Raw genomic sequence first — 9,536 nt, 5'->3', positions numbered from 1 at the left:
CTCTACATGGGATATGTAGCCCTGAATGGAATAAGGAAAGTCTACAAAGCAGAAAGCTCCATGGTTGTGTGTATGGGAAACTCTTTTAATTTTTTTTCCTGACCATATTCTGGGATATAAACCAGACTTGTGACTCTTCCTTCATTTGTCTCGCTCCACCCAGTTCATCGTACCTGTAGATTTATAGATGGGAGAGAAGGCAGAATGATTTCCACAATTGGACAAAGGGTTGCATGAGAAAATACCGATACTCTTGAGAGTTTAGAAGAATGGCGGGTGATCTCACTGAAGCACTCTAACTTATTACGAGGCTTGACGGCATACATGTGGGATGATGTTACTCCTAATTGAGATATCAAGAACTGGGGATCACGGTATCAACGTGAGGGGTCAGCTTTTTAAGGTAAATATGAGAAGGAATTATTTCAGTCAATACATGGTGAATCTTTGGAGTTGCCTTGTCCAGTAAGGTTGTGAGGCCTCCATTGCTATGTATATTCATGATGACGATCAGTAGATTTCTGGATATTAAGGGAGTCAAGCAACGTGGGATTGGTGTGGGAGAACTCTGTTTGCGTGAAAGATCGGCTAGCAGGAGGATATAAGAAGAAGAATGCCCTACTAATGCGTCAGCTTTGTTATCAAACAATGCAACAATTCCCTGGTTTATTTGCAGAAGAATACTAATTAGTTGATGAATGCCAGTTTGTATTCGTTAAATTATGGAGCAGCTGAGTTTGCTTTGCGTCTCAATAACATTCACTTCTGGGACTTAGAAATTAAAAATTCTATGATGTTATCACACATGATAAAAATTACATGTTAATGCTAACCAAGACATTGCAGGATTCTGTGGCTATTCGCCTGGGCCCTGGGTGATCCGGGTCTGGACTCCCACTGCCAGGTGAGTGTGGTGGGGGTGTCCAACCATGCCCCACGTGCATCAGGGTGCCAGCCCTGCAGCCAAACCTGCCCCTGTGGTACACACTGTCCGTGGTTGGTCAGACACAACCAGGCTCTCGCAGCATGCATGGCCTGCTTCAAGGGGACTTACTTTATCAGCTTCCTGGCGCAGGTGGGGAGCTCAGCTTCTGTGGGTTCCCTTCAGTGTTGGTGGTTACCAGCTCCCCTTCAGCACTCCCACCCCTGTCCAGATCCCTCGCCAAATGGTCAATCGTCCTGACCTGGTCCCCGGTCCCACAATCACTGATGCTCACTGACATTCCATTCCAACACTTGGCCCTCATCCTGAATCCTGTTCTCTACACCAGTCCTTTCCTGTTTGCAGATCCCTCCCTTCCCACTCCTAATTTGATTTCCGCTATGTGCCCCCTGCTGGGGGAGTCTCGTCAGCTGCAGATTTACAATCTCGGCCCACTGCAAAGAGTCTGACCATTTTCTAGGCCTCTTTTCCAACAGTCCTCACTCTCACACTAGTGAAACTGAACTTCTAACTGTTACAAACAAGCGAAAATCTGTAGATGCTGGAAATCCAAGCAGCATACATAAAATACTAGAGGAAATCAGCAAGCCAGGCTTCTAGAAACATCTGGCAATGCCCCCACTCCCCCTCTTCTTCACCATTCCCCATCCCCTTTTCCCCCCTCTCACCTTATCTCCTTGCCTGCCCATCACCTCCCTCTGGTGCTCCTCCCCCTTTTCTTCCTTCCATGGCCTTCTGTTCTTTCCTATCGGACTCTCCTCTCCTCCAGCCCTGTATCTCTTTCACCAATCAACTTCCCAGCTCTGTACTTCACCCCCCCCCCCAGGTTTCACACTTACGTTTCTCTCTCTCCCCTCCCCCACCTTTACTCCTCAGCTTTTCTTCTCCAGTCCTGCCGAAGGGTCTCAGCCCAAAATGTCATCTGTTTACCCTTTTCCTGGCCTGCTGCTGAGTTCCTGCAACATTTTGTGTGTGTTCCTAACTGTCATATTTGCTTACACGAAGACCACTCTTAATTAAATGTAATTCAATGCAAGATATTTTAGTAAGAGGGCCGTTATGTAAGCACCTGACAGTTAATTAGAAGGCAGAGCAGCACACGCTTTTCAGCTGGCTGTCTCTATGAGAAAAGGGATAATTACTCAGCAGTCACTTATCTAAGATGTTCGACAGTAATACATCGCCCCGCACCCAGAATGCATTCCCAGGAGCAAGGTGATGGTATCAATGATAAGCTGCTATTACAACATTATGTACAGCGGAAGTGTTGACACGTCATAAACCTGGTACAACATCCCACCCGCCCCATGGTTTGTTGGGATTCTAGATGTTAGGAAGCTGACAAAATCCGGCAAACAGTCACCCTGCAGCTCAATGAGGAGAGGCTACCCGCAGGCTAGGAAGGAGACTAGTGAGGCAGCTCTGGGCTGGAAGGAGCTGGGCAGCCAATCAGGGAGTTGAGGAGACAGCAACTTCCACTTCAGTGGAGAATGGCTTCATCCTCACCCTGACCTCTGACAGACACTCCATACTGCACCGAGGGGCAGTATTGTCAGAGTAGAGCCTGCAGGTGGCAGGGGATGGAGCAATGCACAACCCCATTGGAGGACATTACTGAAGTAGTATGAGGCACTGTTTAACCCAAATACAAACCCGTGATCAACAAGGCAGTGCTGAGTGCACTACTGGGCTATTTCCTAGTTTTTCAGGATCTGGGTGATACTGGTAAATCTAGCATTCATTTCAAAGCCTAACTGGCTTTAAGAATGGGGGTGGTCTTGAATGACCCATCCCCAATTTCTCCTGCCTTTCTGAGTGGCGGCAGTCTTTCTGGTGAATGCTCACTATGATGTCGTTGGGGAAGGACAGTTACAAAAATATCTAAGCCAGGACAGTGTGTGACTTGAAGGGGAATGTTCAGGTGGTGGTATTCCTGTGGTCATGCTATCCTTTGCCCTCCCTAGTGGTAGGCGTCAGAGCTATGGAAGATCCATTCCACATTCAGAATGCTAAAGTAGTCAATGATTGTGCCTTGTATTGCTATGGTCCTCATCTACCAGCCAGCAGGGAATAATAATTTTAAGAATAGATCATTCTGTACAAGTTGTTCAGGTTTACTGTACAGTTTAAACATTTGTGATTTTGTTGAATCCTGTTGCAAAACAATTCAAGCTCTGCACCATTTATGCTGTCACATAACTGATATAAAAACACTATTGAATTAGCAAGGGTTAAATGCATGGATTTGATTAGCTTAAAGGGCCAGTTGGCAATTGTATGAAAAATTCCTAACTGGAAGATGCAAGCTGAGAGCCCTGGGACGAAACCAGTTACAGAGAGGTAATCCCCAAGATGGGACCAAGTGAAAAAGGAATATCTTGGGGATGATAGAAGAAAGATCTAAACTGTGGAACTGTGTCTTGTTCACACAACAGTTAGTATCTTAAATTAGCATCTTAGCATTCACTGTATGAATATTTACACCTTTGCCAACTCTCCAAATTCCCCGTAAGAAGATTCTTTAGGATCTGCCCACATGCAACTTCAGATTCAGATATCAACCTGGTTCCCAGCATCTACAGATGCTGAAAACAGTCACTTCTTTCATTGGCTCGAAATCAAAGATATTGGAGATACTCATCAGGAAAAAGAGAGGTTCTATCGAATATTTAAAGGCCTAGATAGAGTTGACATGGAGACGATGTTTCCTGTACTGGGGGAGCCAAGGATCAGCAGGCACCGCCTCAGAATACAAGGGCATCCCTTTATAAAAGAGATGAGGAGGAATTTCTTTAGCCAGAAATGAGTGAATCTGTGGAATGCATTGCACAGATGGCTGTGAAGTCAAGTCATCATGTATATTTAAACTAGAGGTTGACAGTTTCTTGATTAGTAAAGGCATTAAAGCTTCTGGGGAGAAGCTAGGAGAATGGGATTAAGAGGGATAATAAATTGGCCATGATGGAATGGTGGAAGACGCTCGACAGACTGAATAGCCTAATTTTGCAGCTATGTCTTAAGGTAATTTCAGTAGAAAAGGAAAGAGGGCAAGCATTTAACGTTTCCAATCTGAAAGTTGTTTGTGTTTAGTAGCTGTTGGATAAATGAAAATATAATGAAAGCAGATGCTGAAAACCTGACAGTTAATAATAACAAAATCTGTGTGATATTCTTAAGGTCAACCTGACCTGTTGAGTTTTTCAGTACTTTATGTTTTTATTGTAACTGTTAGATAAGAATGGTCAGAGCAAAGAAGGGATTAGGAAAGAAACCATGAGGTCCTATGATGATGTGGAGAATAGAAGTGATGTCAGTAATATCATTCTTAACCATATCATTATAAAGGCATAGCTATTAAAGTAACTTACTCTAAAAAAATTTCAAGAAAATAAAATCTTGTTATTAGATAAATCTTGGCCCAACTGATGATCACAAAGAGTAAAACCACAGATGATATACACACTACAATTATGCCATATCACCTGAACAAGAAAATTCAAGAGAAATAACACAGAATGCAAGAAAAAGTGACTGTGATTACATTGAGCTGAGATGCAGAGATGTGCTTTTGAGTAAGATAGAAGTCTGGGTGTGAAAGAACTGACAGCAGGGTTACAGAAGGCCAAAAGTCTTTCATCGCCAGAGGCAAGAATGAGAATTGCTGTTGGCAGTGCTCGGGGAAGAGTAATTGTACAGAACTACAACAGGCTTCCCACTGATAGAAGCAGAACAGAGAAGTATGCCACCAGGAAAAATACAGAACTATGTGTGGGCCCTTTGGAATTCACATAGTCACAGTGAGTCACTGCATAACATCAAACTTCTAGGATTTTCTATGTTTGCTGGACAGGTGGTTTTCTTCACTATCATACCCTGGAAAATTAGATGAGTGCACTCGTTGAGATGGAAAGCAATATAATGTGAGAGTTTTGTATGAGTTTTGTTTTCAAAAGGTGGGTGAATTGTTTAACAGTGAACGACAGTGGAATTTTTCATTGGTATTTTGAAAACTGATTATATTGATTTTTTTTTGAGCCTTATAGATTCATATAAAAGTACAACATAGATACTGCCTCTTCGGCCCATCCATGCCAACCCATTTAAACTGCCTACTCCTTTCGACCTGTACCACAATCATAGCCCACCATCCCCCAGTATCAATGTACCTGCCCAAACTTCACTTAAATATTAAAATCAAGCTAGTATGCAACCTTTGTGCTGGCAGCTTGTTCCATGCTCTCATGACCCTCTGAATGAAGAAGTTACCCCTCATGTTCCCCTTTCACCCTTAACTCATGACCTCCAGTTATATTCCCACCCAAACTCAGCGGAAAAAGTCTGCTTGCATTTACCCTATCCATAGCCCTCATAATTTTACATACCTCTATCAACTCTCCCCTTAATCTTCTACGTTACAAGGAATAAATTCCTAACCTGTTCAATATTTCCTTATAACTCAGGTCCTCCAGTCCCAGCAACATCCTTGTACATTTTCTCTGTACTCTTTCAATCTTATTTACATCTTTCCAATAGCTGGATGACCAAATATACTCTATATTTATATATATCTATATATAACTAAACACTATACTCCAAATTAGGCCTCACCAACATCTTAATGAACTTCAGCATTTTTAGAGCCTTTCCTAAGCAGCAGAACAATATTGGCTATCCTCCAATCCTCCAGTACTTCACCTGCTGCTAAGGATAATTTAAACATCTCTGCTAGGGCCTCAGCAATTTCTGCACTTGCCTCCCGCGGGGTCCGAGGGAGCTCCTTGTCAGGCCCCGGGGATTTATCCACCCTAATTTACCATAAGACAGCAAACACCTCCTGCTCTGATCTGTATAGTGTCCATGGACTCTGCCAATAGTATGCAAACATGTCTGCCAGAGCTGTTTGAGATCAATATTTGTGCAAGTGAGTAGAGAATTTTGGTGAAGCTGAGAAGATTGGATCTTAGGTCATTACTATTGAATATATAATGCCTAATATAGGTGAGAATATTTGAGTACTTTTTAATTCCAATTAGCAGGTTGGATATCAACGGAATTAAAGTAGACTCATAGCTAATCACAACTTTATATTAATGACTTTCATGAAAAGACATATCTGGATTTATTTTTGATACAAGCTCCATGGGAAAGTTTGCTCTCAGGTGGAAGCAAAGGAGTTAATCGAGTTGGGTGAGTAGGCAAGAAGGTGGCTGTACAGATATAATGTGGGAAAACATGTAGTTATCTGCTTTGGTGGTAAGGACAGCAAAACACAAATTTTTAAAGGCTTTAAACGTGGTAAAATATTGGTGTACACAGTTCATGAGACAAGTTAGAGTGAAAGCACCCAATGTAAATCAGAAGGCAAATGGCACTTAAGCAGGAGTTGTGGTGAGATCACAAATTACGCTGTGTGTAGTTTTGATTTTCAGACCCACGGAAGGATACTCTTTCCTGAAAGGCAGTAGAGATTCATGACATCGATTTCTTAGAAAGTATGGGACAAGAAAGGCCTGCATTAACTGGTGCTTACAAGAATGAGAGACGATCTTATTAAAACATACGATTCCACTGTAAATGTCTAATACTGAATGACTATTTCCTTGGGTTGGATAGAGTCAACACAGGAAAAATGAGAAGATAGTTTGTTCAGTGAAATGCAAAGTTTTGAGTTCCTCTGTCCTGCGTGCCATGGGTACCAGGTCATTGAGATTACTCAGGGCTGATCTTCAGAGATTTTAGGAACTGAAAGAGTGGAATAATCTAGGGATTGGAATGAGGTCCAGGGTGGCAGATCAAACCTAAAGAGCTGGGTGCCTACTCTTGATCTATTCCTCAGACCTTTAGAACATGTTTTCAAAGTGGTTGTTGGAAAAATGGAAAATACAGCTCTGAGTGTTGATGAAGAGTCACAGAGCTTGAGGCTCACTGGCGATTATTAACAGAGAAAGGATGGCTAGATGTCAAAAGGGATTAGAAAGGACCCTGGTTATCTTAAAACTCAGTAAAAAATGTCCGCCTTTAGTTAATAAAGGTTTAACAAAGGTTTTTAAAAAATCAACTATTCTCTGAGAGGAAAAAGGAAATGTTTGGTTCACTAATATCTTTTGGGGCAAGAAATCTGTTGATGTGATCTGATGAAGTCCAGACCCAACACCAGTGTTGGTTAGCTCCGAATTGTGCTCTGAAGTGATCCAGCAAGTGATTCAGTTATATTAAATTCCTGCCCAAAACAACTCAGATGAAACTGATAGACCATCTAGGATCTACAAAGATATTTGATGAAATACTACAACAGAGACACAGTGCCTAATGCCTCACAGTTCCAGGGAATGGATCAATCTTGATTGTCTCAGGTGGTGTTTATGTGGAATTTTTTATGGGTCTGTGATTGTCCCTATGATTTTTATGGGTTTCCTCCAGGCACTCTTCTTTCCTCCCTCATTTCATAGACGTACTGTTTGATAGGTTAATTGATGAGTAAATTGCCCATAAGTCAGAGAATCTGAGGGAGTTGGTTTTTCACTTCAAGATTTTGTGACATTATGACATGATTTTTCATTGTGAGAGAAAGGTGTGATATTCCTTAAAAATCACGCAATTGAATTTACAGTCAATAATCCCCATGTGGTGCAAACTGCATTCAAGAAAGAACTAGCATCTTGCACATGATAAACTGGCTAAGGGAGGGTGGTGGGTGTGAGGCTGCAGAAAATATAGTTCCATGAACCACTTTGTTATTCTTCAGAGCAAAATGTAAATACAAACTTATATCTCCAACTGAAACAAAGTTGTATATTTCTGAATGGTTGAGTTGCTATTATATTATCTGACAGTGGGTTGGAAATAATTTGTTATCCTGCGCATGCTCTATTTCTCTGCTTTCATCACCTGATGTCTGTGCCCACACCTGTTGTGTTACGAAGCATCAGCGGCTGTGTTACCTGTAGCCTGCAGATTGTCACTCTGCTTATAGGCTTAGACCATTTCATTAGCTTTAGTGGTAGTATTGTTGTTCTAACCATCCCAACATGCAATCCTGGCTGATGTACTGGCCCAGCAGTCAGAGATTGCTGAAATATGGGAGCTGAATAAATGTTTCAGATAAAATGTTAAACCTTGGCCAGTTTGCTTTCTGCAGGAATTGCAAAAGGATGCTATTATGCTGTCTGAGGAAAGTGTGAAGAGCTTTCCTTTGTGTCTTAGCCAACATTCCGTCCTCAAACCATCAGCACTGTCATCTCTAATCTGCCATTATTTCATTATTGTGGAACCTCAGTTTAAATTGGCTGCTGTGTGTACTGTGTTAAACTAGTGACTGTACTTCAAAAATACTTAATTGGCTGTACAGCATTTTGGAACATTGGGCAATTATGAGAGTTGCTATGCAAATTGAAAGTGCTCAAAACACAATGGAGTTAGGTAGCATCTATACAAAGAGGAAAGTCGACATTTTAGGCTTGGCATCTTTCACCAGAAGTGAGAAACAAGTTAGTCTTGGGAGCAGTGAAGAGGGCAGAGCTGGGTGGAAATAGTGGGGAAGGTGAAGTTTCTTTGCATAATTTGTGGAGTGGAACAATACATAGATGGCCAATGTGTATTCAAACAGAAAGAAAGAGGAAGTTGTCTAAAGTGAGAGAATTTGATACGGAGTCTGGAAGGCTGCAACGCACCTAGGCTGATGATGAGTTGGGTAGTGTTGGAATAGAAGGTGTAAACAGAATGAGATGGTGAATTAAAGTGGTTCCAACTACAAAACAGACTCACTCCTGCATATTAGGCACAGATGCTCCACACAGCAATCATCCAGTCTGTATTTGCGTAATCATAGAGGCAGCAACATCATGAACAATAAACGTAGTGCATTAGATTGGAAGAAATGCAGGTGACTCACTGCTTCACCTACAAAATCTGTTTGGGTCCCTGGATGGTGGGAACAGAAGAGGTGAAAGGACAAAACAGGGTGTGGTAGGCAGGGATGGAAGACTCATCTAACCTGGGAGTTACGAAGGGAGTAGCACCTTTGAACTGCTGACAGGGAGGAGAAGATGGTGGAAACTTAGTGAAGCTGCCAAAAGTTGTGGAGGATGAGAATGCAGAAGCTGCTGTGGTAGAGGGTAAGGACCAGGGGAACTCTGTTCTTGTTCTGCTTAGGAGGAAAAGGGGATGATGCAGAGGTGTGCGAATAGATGGACTGCTGCTAAGGACTCTTTCACTATGGTAGAATGTAACACCATTCTATCAGTTCCTCTGTCTCTGTTGTGTTTGCTCCAGTGATGAGGCATTCCATACAAATACCTTCCTTTTTACTGAATTCTAGTTTCTCCTCTGCGGCAGTGGGTCAGCTTATTTCAGCTAACTTCACACAAAGTATTACTTATCTGCAAAAACGACTTCAATAAACTTTGATTAGAAAAGGTAAGTTTATTGTGCAAAGATTGCACAATTTTAACTGTGTTCGATTTAGAGCAATTATTCAAATAGAATCTGTGAAGAATAGGAGCACCCTAACTCAGGGGTCCCCAACCTTTTTTGCATTGCGGACCGGTTTAATATTGACAATATTCTTGCAGACCGGCTGACTGGGGGTGGGGGT

This window comes from Mobula birostris, chromosome 15 (assembly GCF_030028105.1).
Source record: "Mobula birostris isolate sMobBir1 chromosome 15, sMobBir1.hap1, whole genome shotgun sequence".
Lineage (NCBI taxonomy): Eukaryota > Metazoa > Chordata > Chondrichthyes > Myliobatiformes > Myliobatidae > Mobula > Mobula birostris.
Note: the sequence above shows the minus strand (reverse complement) of the source record.